Source organism: Salmo salar, chromosome ssa11 (assembly GCF_905237065.1).
Source record: "Salmo salar chromosome ssa11, Ssal_v3.1, whole genome shotgun sequence".
NCBI classification, from domain to species: Eukaryota; Metazoa; Chordata; class Actinopteri; order Salmoniformes; family Salmonidae; genus Salmo; species Salmo salar.
In genome coordinates, this window is record NC_059452.1 from 26,717,181 (window position 1) to 26,730,792 (window position 13,612).

Here is a 13,612-nt window from a genome sequence, read left to right on the forward strand (position 1 = left end):
TGCGTCATTTTTGGACAGAAAATTTCTGATTTTTGCAATGTTACGTAGATGGAAAAAAGCTGTCCTTGAAACAGTCTTGATATGTTCTTCAAAAGAGAGATCAGGGTCCAGAGTAACGCCGAGGTCCTTCACAGTTTTATTTGAGACGACTGTACAACCATCCAGATTAATTGTCAGATTCAACAGAAGATCTCTTTGTTTCTTGGGACCTAGAACAAGCATCTCTGTTTTGTCCGAGTTTAAAAGTAGAAAGTTTGCAGCCATCCACTTCTTTATGTCTGAAACACAGGCTTCTAGCGAGGGCAATTTTGGGGCTTCACCATGTTTCATTGAAATGTACAGCTGTGTGTCGTCTGCATAGCAGTGAAATTTAACATTATGTTTTCGAATGACATCCCCAAGAGGTAAAATATATAGTGAAAACAATAGTGGTCCTAAAACGGAACCTTGAGGAACACCGAAATTTACAATTGATTTGTCAGAGGACAAACCATTCACAGAGACAAACTGATATCTTTCCGACAGATAAGATCTAAACCAGGCCAGAACTTGTCCATGTAGACCAATTTGGGTTTCCAATCTCTCCAAAAGAATGTGGTGATCGATGGTATCAAAAGCGGCACTAAGATCTAGGAGCACGAGGACAGATGCAGAGCCTCGGTCTGACGTCATTAAAAGGTCATTTACCACCTTCACAAGTGCAGTCTCAGTGCTATGATGGGGTCTAAAACCAGACTGAAGCGTTTCGTATACATTGTTTGTCTTCAGGAAGGCAGTCAGTTGCTGTGCAACAGCTTTTTCTAAAATTTTGGAGAGGAATGGAAGATTCGATATAGGCCGATAGTTTTTTATAATTTCTGGATCAAGATTCGGCTTTTTCAAGAGAGGCTTTATTACTGCCACTTTTAGTGAGCTTGGTACACATCCGGTGGATAGAGAGCCGTTTATTATGTTCAACATAGGAGGGCCAAGCACAGGAAGCAGCTCTTTCAGTGGGCTGTGGTCTTAAAAAATGTCAGACGCTTCTATGTGAGTGACTGTAATCCTTTCATGTTGACTTTCATCTGAGATACATTTCCAGAATTCACCGAGCACTTCCACTTCATCCTGCTGTGGAGGCTATTTCAGGTTGCATTGAGATCAATGAAGCGTCACACAATATAGGAGGTCTTTATCTGATATTTCTTGGAAACACACACACACACACACACATTCTCTCCCCCTGAACATGCACCCTTCTTCCCTCTCTTTCTCTCTCTTTCCGTCTCTCTCTCCCTCGCATGCACTCTCCTGTCCTCTGAGGTACGTGTAATGATGGATAGGTGATACAGTGGCGTAAGAAGCAGCTCCAAGATGCTTGCTCAAGACAGCATGTTCCTGGGTTGGAGGCACGCTTTAAGCAGGCAATGGTGTGTGTGAGTTTGTACGTGTGTGTGTGTGTGTGTGTGTGTGTGTGTGTGTGTGTGTGTGTGTGTGTGTGTGTGTGTGTGTGTGTGTGTGTGTGTGTGTGTGTGTGTGTGTGTGTGTGTGTGTGTGTGTGTGTGTGTGTGTGTGTGTGTGTGTGTGTGTGTGTGCGCGCGCGCGCGCGCGCGTGCGAGCGGGTGAGAGAGAGAGTGCCTCTTCCCTCTCTCTTCTCTCCTATCTGCCGGACATGAACATGAAATTGTCGCTTCACACAATTCCCTGTCCCTGAGATGAACCCACCACTGTAGTACTTCTCAACCTGACTTACACCTGGGTTAAGGTGCTTTGAGGGAGGAAAGAGAGAGTGAAAAAGAGGCGCCATTGTCATTCACAGAAGAGTTTGCCTCTTCAGTGAATGGGAGTCTCCCTGAGGTTGTTTAGTCAGTACTGACTTTGAAGCACTTGTAAATTGGAACACAGACCACACACATTCCAAGTCTGAGTAACTACATTGACAAAAGAGCATAAAGTACACTGGCAAAATGGTGCATATCAGGAGCATTTCTGTACTATGTGTCAGGTATGATTTACAAGCCTGAAGGCATGAAACATCATTGAGTTTCTGCAGAGAACAGTGAGACAGTAAGAAATACTGATATAAGTAAAGTAACCATATGTTTAATGGGGATTGTGTTCCATTACATCCTGTAAAACCATTTAGGGCGATTCCATGCCAGCGGGAGCAAAAAATATTTTTGGTTCTTCTCAGATTGCTCTGGCAATTCTCACAAAAAAACTTATTTGGGAGGAAGGATGTTTGAAATGCTTTTAACATTTGTATCACAAACCATATTTAGAAAATTATGATGAAAGTGGCCATTTCAGGCCCTTTTTAGACCTATACATGCCTCCTGTAAGACCCTATGATCTGTGAACTGTACATGATAAAGACAACATCCTGGTCTTGAGCTTAGAGGGCTTAAAATTGCCAATTTCATTATGATTTTCAAAAAATGTGTTTGTGATACAAATGTAGAAAGCATGTTTAACATCCGTCCTCTCAATAAAGTTACTATGCCAAAACAATCTGAGATACCAAAAATATTTTCAGAATCGCCCATTACTCTTACACCTGATGTTGTAATATTCAAAGTAGAGATAAATAACAAGAAGGCGGTGTCAGCTGAAATACTGCTCGCCTCTTGTATCCCTCCTCCTAACCTGGAAATCCATAAGTCCTGTATCACATCGGAATCGCTTGATTATTATTATCATCATAATCACTATAATTCAACTAACTTCCATCTCTTTTATGGGCTACCGTATACCACAGCTTAGCATTAGTCACAGCTAAGAATTATTTTGTGGACTGTTCAATGGCAGTGTTAGTCATTGTCCTGGCTATTACTCATGCTAGAGGAATCATCATGTAATGTAGCATACCTGTCCATTTACTCACTGCTCTCTCTTTCTCTCTCTCTCTCTCTCTCTCTCTCTCTCTCTCTCTCTCTCTCTCTCTCTCTCTCTCTCTCTCTCTCTCCCTCCCTGTATACACTAAACAAGCTGGTCCACATGAAGTTAACAAGGGGAGAGATGGATATTGTCAGTTCCCCACCCATGCATGTGTTTCATCTTCTTATCTTTTTTCCTCCTGTCTCCTCTCCTTTCACCACTCTCCTCTCCTTTCACCACTCTCCTCTCCTTTCACCACTCTCCTCTCCTCTCCCTTGACCACTCTCCTCTCCCTTGACCACTCTCCTCTCCCTCCACCACTCTCCTCTCCCTTGACCACTCTCCTCTCCCTCCACCACTCTCCTCTCCCGCCACCACTCTCCTCTCCCGCCACCACTCCCCTCTCCCTTGACCACTCTCTTCTCCCTCCACCACTCTCCTCTCCCGCCACCACTCTCCTCTCCCGCCACCACTCCCCTCTCCCTTGACCACTCTCCTCTCCCTCCACCACTCTCCTCTCCTTTGACCACTCTCCTCTCCCTCCACCACTCTCCTCTCCCTTGACCACTCTCCTCTCCCTTGACCACTCTCCTCTCCCTCCACTACTCTCCTCTCCCTCCACCACTTTCCCCGCCTGAACGTTTTATCGTGAGTAATTCAGTAAATTCACCGGAAGTGTTCGGTGGGAATGCTAGTTCTGAACGTCACATGCTAATGTAAAAAGCTGTTTTTTGATATAAATATGAACTTGATTGAACAAAACATGCATGTATTGTATAACATAATGTCCTAGGGTTGTCATCTGATGAAGATCATCAAAGGTTAGTGCTGCATTTAGCTGTGGTTTGGGTTTATGTGACATTATATGCTAGCTTGAAAAATGGGTGTCTGATTATTTCTGGCTGGGTACTCTGCTGACATAATCTAATGTTTTGCTTTCGTTGTAAAGCCTTTTTGAAATCGGACAGTGTGGTTAGATTAACGAGAGTCTTGTCTTTAAATAGCTGTAAAATAGTCATATGTTTGAGAAATTGAAGTAATAGCATTTCTAAGGTATTTGAAAATCGCGCCACAGGATTCAACTGGCTCTTACGTAGGTGGGACGATTTGGTGCCACCGAGCCCAGAGAGGTTAAAGGTGAAGACTGTTATTTTCTCAAATCAATTCTCTGTCATTATTATTACGTGATTAAACTAATCGTGTAAATGTAATTAACTTGGAAGTCGGGGCACCACGGAAAATCTTCAGATTACAAAGTTAGAATTTTCAGAGTATAACTCTTCAGATATTTTAATATTTGATCAATTAGTCTTCTATTAATGAATTATTCTTTACCTCACATCAGTCTCATCTGAATGTCGTAAATTGTTGGTTATCTGCAAAAACCCAGCCTTTACTATAAATCATCCATACACCAATTGGCCTAATCATTTATTAACTAACTAACTAAATAATCACAGAAATGCATAAACAAACAAACAGTAGATATTGGTTACTAACAATGATAGGGAATATTCCCTAGTGGGCTAAACCAATATGGTGGCTTGGAGGGCAAAGGGAAGGGGGTGTGGACTGAGAAAAAGTGGGATAGACAAAGTGGATTGATTGTGGACACATTCTATAATTATATACATTGAAATGCTAATCCTTTGCACATGAATGGCTGCTCATTCGAGAATAATTGAAGTACATATTTACGGTGTATGTCATTGTTGTCTTCTCTGTTCGAATCCTGTCTGTCTGCTGGAGAGTTCATCCGAGTCTCTCTCTCTTTTTGTTTCCCTGAAGATCAAAGTCTTTCATGGTTAGAAAGGATACTTCAGAGTACCATTCAGAAAAGTTCTCACAGAAAAGATGTTTAGGCGGTTGTCGGTATTCGCATCCCAGGTTTACAGAATTTCTAGCTGCAGACTAGTAATTAGTATCCAAGATTTGCTCTTAATCTGTAGGGATCAATAGTCTCAGAGTTGAACAATTTCCAGCCGTGTAGCCAATGCTCCACGTGGTATGGTTAGGAATTCAACAACCATTGCAACCTTAGCTTACACTGAGGTTTTTGTGGTCTTAACTATTCGCAATCACAGCTCACGCTGTGGGTTGGCTTAGTCTTGGTACGCAAACCTGTGCCACCTCACCTTACACCGAGGTATGCATGGTCTTAACTATTCGCAATCACAGCTCACGTTGTGGGTTTGCTTAGTCTGAAGAGGATTTTCTTAGGAGGGCCTTTTATTCGTAACAGTAGAAGAGGGCTGTTCCATGATGCCTGATCATGTCTGTGCTCACTGGGATGGGCCAATGACTTAGTTAAACTTTAAAGGGAATACAATTCTCTCACATTAAAGGTTTAATGTCACATTACATCATTTCACAAATTGTTTAATCTTTATTCATTCATTTTATACAAGAATTAGATGTAAACACCATAATTGAGAAATGTACACATTCAGAGATATAGTTTTGTGTGTTTCCTGTCCTTCGTGAGGTCACCAAATAAAACACACTCAACATAACTGTCCCTTAAGTGTCCACGGACCCTTCCCACATACTCACAAGTGGACATATAGTTTAATTTTCCCATTTGGGGGATTTAGGAGTTTGGCCACGTGAAATCCTTTGTTCACTCTGTGGTCTTTCTCTCTGCATGAAAAGGGGGAGAGAGTCTCCGCAAAGGAACTTATGACCTGAGATAATAGAACCTGGGTGTAGGAGAGAGTGAGAGAGAGGGAAGCCACGATCTACACCCATAAAAAAGGGCCATGTCATGACCAAGTATTTCAGCAGATTTTGTAATTTTGTGTGGCTTAATTTGTGTGAAAAGACAAAAAAATGTGTAAGACTTAATTCGTAGGAAAATACACACATTTTTGTGTGACTTCATTCATAGGGAAATCATTTTTTTGGGGGGGGGTAAACTTCGGAACAGTCTTTTGAAAGCTGTTAGAGCAATGCATGATGGGCAATGGTGTCCCACATTTATTTATATATATATATACATATAAAAAACATGTTAACAACCCAAAATTGTTAATCAACCAGGTTGTCAACGTAATAATCATAATATAATAGTAGCTATACATTGTTTTTTTGTTTTATTAATGCCAATGCTATTTTATATTCTTGTTTTCGCTTAATACTTTTGGATACTGGTGCACTAGTAGTCAGAGAGGCCCTTTTTTCGTGTTGGCAACAGTAGGCCTACACGATTTTCTTCATAATGCATTTCAAATTTTGTGGAGCCTACATTAGCCAATTTTCTTTCATAATGCATTTTATACAAGGCTATTTCTAATTTTATGAGAGTTGCCAGTTTGTTTTTCTGTGGTAAAATGAAGGTATTTTATTAGGGAACAGGGATACGTTTTTATGATGGGAAATTATAATACACACCATAATATATATATATATATACACACACACACACACACACACACACACACATACACACATACACACACACACACACACACACAAACACTTACACACATATACACACACTCACTTTGTTTGTACTGATGTTATAGCCAACTCTTGACTTTTATATTAATTATTTTGAATAACATATTTGTTGTCACGTCCTGACCAGTATAAGGGGTTATTGGTTATTGTAGTTTGGTCAGGATGTGGCAGGGGGTATTTGTTTTATATGGTTCGGGGTGTGTGTGTATGTAGAGGGGTGTTGGATTTATGTGTTCCGAGGTTTTTGGTTTATGTTCTTGTTTTGTATTCTAGGGTTTCTATGTTGTGTATTTCTGTGTTGGCCTGGTGTGGCTCTCAATCAGGAACAGCTGTACATCGTTGTTGCTGATTGAGAGTCATACTTAGGTCGCCTGTTTTCACCTGTTAGTTTGTGGAAGATTGTGCTGTGTATAGCTTTGTGCCTTACCGGCCTGTTATTCGTCGTTGTGTTTTGTATACGTGTTTGTTTTGGGTTTTTCCTTCTTTGTCCATAATAAAGAAGATGAGTGTACATATTCCCGCTGCGTCTTGGTCTTTACCCTACGACACCCGTGACAGAATCTCCCACCAACCACGGACCAAGCAGCGAGGGAAGGAGCAGCAGGTGAGGAATTATATGGACTATCTGGAAACTTGGACATGGGAGGAAATTTTGGACGGGGCTGGACCTTGGCATCAGGCTGGGGAATAACGTCGCCCACTGGAGGAGATAGAGGCAGCCAAGGCGGAGCGGCGCCGGTATGTGGCCTTGTACGCGCCGATGGGGAAGCACGAGAGGCACCCCCAATATTTTTTTTTGGGGGGGGGCACACGGGTAGTTTGGCTGGGCCAAGGGTGAGCCCTAAGCCAGCTCCCCGTGCTTATTACGGGAAGCATTTGGAGCGGAGAGCGCCGGAGTATGCCGTAGTGCGCATGATCTCGCCCATGCGCACGCACAGTCCGGTGCGAGCGATCCCAGCCCCTCGCAAGTGCCGTGCTAGAGTAGGCATCCAGCCTGGAAGGAGGATGCCTGCACAGCGCATCTGGCCACCAGTGCGCCTCCTAGGCCCAGGCTACCCTACGCCTGCTCTACGCACGGCAACCATCAGGCCTCTGCACAGCCATGTTCGCCCTGTACCAGCACTCTGCTCGTGCAAGGCTGCTATTACCATCCAGCCAGGACCGGTTGTGCAAGAGGTGCGATCCAGACCTCCATTGCTTACCCATGGCCCGGTGTATCCAGTTCCTGCTTCTCGTGCTGGCCCTGAGGTGGCGAATCCCTAGTCTGGCACGTCCAGTACCAACATCACGCACCAGGCCTCCAGTGCGTCAGCCCAGTCCAACTCGGCCTGTTCCTGCTCCCCGCACTAGTCCTGAGGTGTGTGTCTCCAGGCTGGTACCTCCACTACCAGCCCCACGCATCAGGCTTCCAGTGCGTCAGCCCAGTCCCGAGCTTCTGAAGACAGTGCCCCGTCCAGAGTGTCCGACGACAGTGCCCCGTCCAGAGTATCCGGCAACAGTACCCCGTCCAGAGTATCCGGCAACAGTGTGCAGTCCGGAACCGAGTGAGACAGCCTACAGTCCGGAACCGAGTGAGACGGCCTACAGTCCGGAACTGAGTGAGACGGCCTACAGTCCAGAACCGAGTGAGACGGCCTACAGTCCGGAACCGAGTGAGTCGGCCTACAGTCTGGAACCGAGTGAGTCGGCCTACAGTCCGGAACCGAGTGAGTCTGCCTACAGTCCGGAACCGAGTGAGTCTGCCTACAGTCTGGAACCGAGTGAGTCTGCCTACAGTCTGGAACCGAGTGAGTCTGCATACAGTCCGGAACCGAGTGAGTCTGCCTACAGTCCGGAACCGAGTGAGTCGGCCTACAGTCCGGAGCTCCCAGAGTCGGCCTACAGTCTGGAGCTCCCAGAGTCGGCCTACAGTCTGGAGCTCCCAGAGTCGGCCTACAGTCCGGAGCTCCCAGAGGACAGTCCAGGGTCTTCAGGGACTGGCCTCTGGCAAAGGTATTCAGTGGGGGTGGACTGGTCAGGGAGGGGACAAAGGCCTGAGCCTGAGCCACCTCCACTGTAGGAGGTTTGGGGAGGGGGGGTGTATGCACGAGAGCCGTCGGTGACGGCAGCCACCCTCCCTTCCCTCCCTTTAGTTTAGGGGTTTATCTTTTGGGGTTGTTGTCAGGTGCATCCGGGGTCTGCACCTTTGGGGGGGGGAGTACTGTCACGTCCTGACCAGTATAAGGGGTTATTGGTTATTGTAGTTTGGTCAGGATATGGCAGGGGTATTTGTTTTATATGGTTCGGGGTGTGTGTGTATGTAGAGGGGTGTTGGACTTATGTGTTCCGGGGTTTTGGTTTATGTTCTTGTTTTGTATTCTAGGGTTTCTATGTTGTGTATTTCTGTGTTGGCCTGGTGTGGCTCTCAATCAGGAACAGCTGTGCATCGTTGTTGCTGATTGAGAGTCATACTTAGGTCGCCTGTTTTCACCTGTTAGTTTGTGGGAGATTGTTCTGTATATAGCTTTGTGCCTTACCGGCCTGTTATTCGTCGTTGTGTTTTGTATACGTGTTTGTTTTGGGTTTTTCCTTCTTTGTCCGTAATAAAGAAGATGAGTGTACATATTCCCGCTGCGTTTTGGTCCTCTCCTTACGACACCCGTGACATTTGTACATACAGTGAGGGAAAAAATCTGCTGATTTTGTACGTTTCCCCAATGACAAAGAAATGATCAGTCTATAATTTTAATGGTATGTTTATTTGAACAGTGAGAGACAGAATAACAACAAAAAATCCAGAAAAACACATGTCAAAAATGTTATAAATTGATTTGCATTTTAATGAGGGAAATAAGTATTTGACCCCCTCTCAATCAGAAAGATTTCTGGCTCCCAGGTGTCTTATATACACTCTTAAAAGGAGTGCTCCTAATCTCAGCTTGTTACCTGTATAAAAGAGACCTGTCCACAGAAGCAATCAATCAATAAGATTCAAAACTCTCCACCATGGCCAAGACCAAAGAGCTCTCCAAGGATGTCAGGGACAAGATTGTAGACCTACACAAGGCTGGAATGGGCTACAAGACCATCGCCAAGCAGCTTGGTGAGAAGGTGACAACAGTTGGTGCGATTATTCGCAAATGGAATAAACACAAAAGAACTGTCAATCTCCCTCAGCCTGTGGCTCCAACCAAGATCTCACCTCGTGGAGTTGCAATGATCATGAGAATGGTGAGGAATCAGCCCAGAACTACACGGGAGGATCTTGTCAATGATCTCAAGGCAGCTGGGACCATAGTCACCAAGAAAACAATTGGTAACACACTACGCCGTGAAGGACTGAAATCCTGCAGCGCCCGCAAGGTCCCCGTGCTCAAGAAAGCACATATACATGCCCATCTGAAGTTTGCCAATGAACATCTGAATGATTCAGAGGACAACTGGATGAAAGTGTTGTGGTCAGATGAGACCAAAATGGAGCTCTTTGGCATTAACTCAACTCGCTGTGTTTGGAGGAGGAGAAATGCTGCCTATGACCCCAAGAACACCATCCCCACCGTCAAACATGGAGGTGGAAACATTATGCTTTGGGGGTGTTTTTCTGCTAAGGGGACAGGACAACGTCACTGCATCAAAGGGACGATGGACGGGTCCATGTACCATCAAATCTTGGGTGAGAACCTCCTTCCCTCAGCCAGGGCATTGAAAATTGGTCGTGGATGGGTATTCCAGCATGACAATGACCCAAAACACACGGCCAAGGCAACAAAGGAGTGGCTCAAGAAGAAGCACATTAAGGTCCTGGAGTGGCCTAGCCAGTCTCCAGACTTTAATCCCATAGAAAATCTGTGGAGGGAGTTGAAGGTTCGAGTTGCCAAACGTCAGCCTCGAAACCTTAATGACTTGGAGATGATCTGCAAAGAGGAGTGGGACAAAATCCCTCCTGAGATGTGTGGAAACCTGGTGGCCAACTACAAGAAACATCTGACCTCTGTGATTGCCAACAAGGGTTTTGCCACCAAGTACTAAGTCATGTTTTGCAGAGGGGTCAAATACTTATTTCCCTCATTAAAATGCAAATCAATTTATAACATTTTGACATGTGTTTTTCTGGATTATTTTGTTGTTATTCTGTCTCTCACTGTTCAAATAAACCTACCATTAAAATTATAGACTGATCATTTCTTTGTCAGTGGGCAAACATACAAAATCAGCAGGGGATCAAAAGCTTTTTTTCCTCACTGTAGTTGTCATGTATTTTTTATTTTTTTAAACCTTTATTTAACTAGGCAAGTCAGTTAAGAACAAATTATTATTTATAATGATGGCCTACCCCGGCCAAACCTGGACGACGCTGGGCCAATTGTGAGGCACCCTATGGGACTCCCAATCACAGCCGGATGGGATTCAGCCTGTATTCATTATCTTTAACTGGTTAAATGTTTGTAGTTTGCATGTTTCAGTAATGATTAATATGATTAAATAGTCATAAATCTCTGCTTGATTTAGCTTTTGGTATATTTTGAATTTTATACATATTCTGTATTTCCACTGAAGAAAGCAATAATTAATCAACACACTACTACTGTAAATAAATGGACAGGGCTGTTCAATGTCAGCAGTAATTTCCAGTGAAAAATGGTCAGTCTGAAGCCATTTGGCTATAGCCCTATACAGTGGCTTGCGAAAGTATTCACCCCCCTTGGCATTTTTCCAATTTTTTGCATAACAACCTGGAATTTAAAAAAAATAATTGGGGGGGGGGTTGTATCATTTGGTTTACACAACATACCTACCACTTTGAAGATGCAAAACATGTTTTATTGTGAAACAAACAAGAATTACAACAAAAACAGAAAACATTTGCGTGCATAACTATTCACCCCCCCAAAGTCAATACTTTGTAGAGCCACCTTTTGCAGCAATTACAGCTGCAAGTCTCTCGGGGTATGTCTTTATAAGCTTGGCACATCTAGCCTCTGGGATTTTTGCCCATTCTTCAAGGCAAACTGCTCCAGCTCCTTCAAGTTGGATGTGTTCCGCTGGTGTACAGCAATCTTTAAGTCATACCACAGATTCTCAATTGGATTGAGGTCTGAGCTTTGGCCATTCCAAGACATTTATATGTTTCCCCTTAAACCATTAGACTGTTGCTTTAGCAGTATGCTTAGGGTCATTGTCCTGCTGGAAGGTAAACCTCTGTCCCAATCTCCAATCTTTGGAAGACTGAAACAGGTTTCCCCTCAATAATTTCCCTGTATTTAGTGCCATCCATCATTCCCTCAATTCTGACTAGTTTCCCATTCCCTGCTGATGAAAAACATCCCCACAGCATGATGCTGCCACCACCATGCCTCCCTGTGGGGATGGTGTTCTAGGGGTGATGAGAGGTGTTGGGTTTGGGCCAGAAATATAATTTTCCTTGATGGCCAAAAGGCTCAATTTTAGTCTCATCTGACCAGAGTACCTTTTTCCATATGTTTGGGGAGTCTCCCACATGCCTTTGGTGAACACCAAACGTGTTTGCTTATTTAAGGCACTGTAATAATGATACAAGTCATATCACCTTAAAAATTGTTTATTTACAACCTATGGGGTATAAGATGTGAGGAATAGCGGCATAGGAGAGTCTGAAATTAATTAAATCTCCTAACCCTAAGCTATGTTCAATGTCAGCAGCAATTTCCAGTGAGAAATGTCAGTCTGAAGCCATTCGGCTATTGGTTTCACAGCCCTATAATAATGATACAAGTTATATCACTTTTTAAAGGGTATATTTACAACCTCTGCTGTATAACATGTTGGGCAAAGTGGTATAAGAGAGTCTGACATATAACGCCTAACTCAGTCATGTAAAGATACTTTAAAGTACGACTTAAGTAGTTTTTTGGGGTATCTGTACTTTACTATTTATATTTTTGACTTTCACTTTAACTTTACTACATTCCTAAAGAAAATGATGTACCTTTTACTCCATACATTTTCTCTGACACACAAAAGTACTCCTTACATTTTGTCACGTTCTGACCAGTATGAGGGTTATTTTGTTAGTGTAGGCTGGTCAGGACGTGGCAGAGGGTATTTGGTTTATGTGGTTCGGGGTGTGTGTATTATGTAGAGGGTAGTTGATTTGTGTATTCCGTTTTTTTTTGGTCACTGCTCTGTTAGTCTATGTTCTTTCTAGTTAGGTGTCTAGTTGCCTTTGATTGAGAGTCCTATATATTAGGGCGTGTTTGTGTTTGTAATTTGTGGGAGGTTGTCACTTGAATTGCTGTCTTGTGCCTTCAAGTCTGTCTTCATCGTCCATCGTTTTGTTTTGTTTGTGTAAGTGTTTCATTAAAGTTAATTATGAGCACTCAACCCGCTGCGCCTTGGTCCATTCCTGATGACCGTCGTTACAAGAACCTCCCACCAAATCCGGACCAAGCAGCGAAGGAAGGAGCAACAGGGGGACTTAGTGGAGCAAAGGGAATTTGAGTTGGACCAACGGGAGAAATGGACATGGGAACAGATTATGGCCGGAGAGGGCCCATGGAAAAAATGGAGCGAAGACTGGGAACGCTACAGGGGAACACGACTGGCTATTAAACCGGAGAGGCAGCCCCAATAATTTTTTTGGGGGGGGCACACGGGTAGTTTGGCAGGGCCAGGATTGAGCCGCAAGCCAAATCCCCGTGCTTATTGGGGGCAGCCTAGTATTAGTCAGGTTCCGTGCGTTGGAGTGAGGTGCACGGCGTTGAGGCCTAGTATTCACAGGCCGGTGTGCGCAGTACCTGCGCCCCGCATTTGTCAGGGGAAAGCGGGCATCCAGCCAGGAAGGGTGGAGCCAGTACTGCGCTCGAGACCGCCAGTGCGCCTTCACGGTCCAATATATCCTGTTCCCGCTCCACGCACTAGCCCTAAGGTGTGTGTTTCCAGGCTGGCATATCCAGTACCAGCACCACGCACCAGGCTTCCAGTGCGTCAGCCCAGTCCAACCCGTCCTGTTCCCGCTCCACGCACTAGCCCTAAGGTGTGTGTTTCCAGGCTGGCATATCCAGTACCAGCACCACGCATCAGGCTTCCAGTGCGTCAGCCCAGTCCAGTACGTCCTGTTCCCGCTCCACGCACTAGCCCTAAGGTGCGTGTCTCCAGTATGGTACCTCCATTACCAGCACCAGGCTTCAGTGCGTCAGCCCAGTCCAGCACGTCCTGTCCATGTTCCTCGTACTAGCCATGTGGTGCGTGTCCTTAGTCTGGCACGTCCTAAGCCAGCCCCACGCACCAGGCCTTCAGGCAACAGTGCCTCGTCCAGAGCTTCCGGCGACAGTGCCCCGGA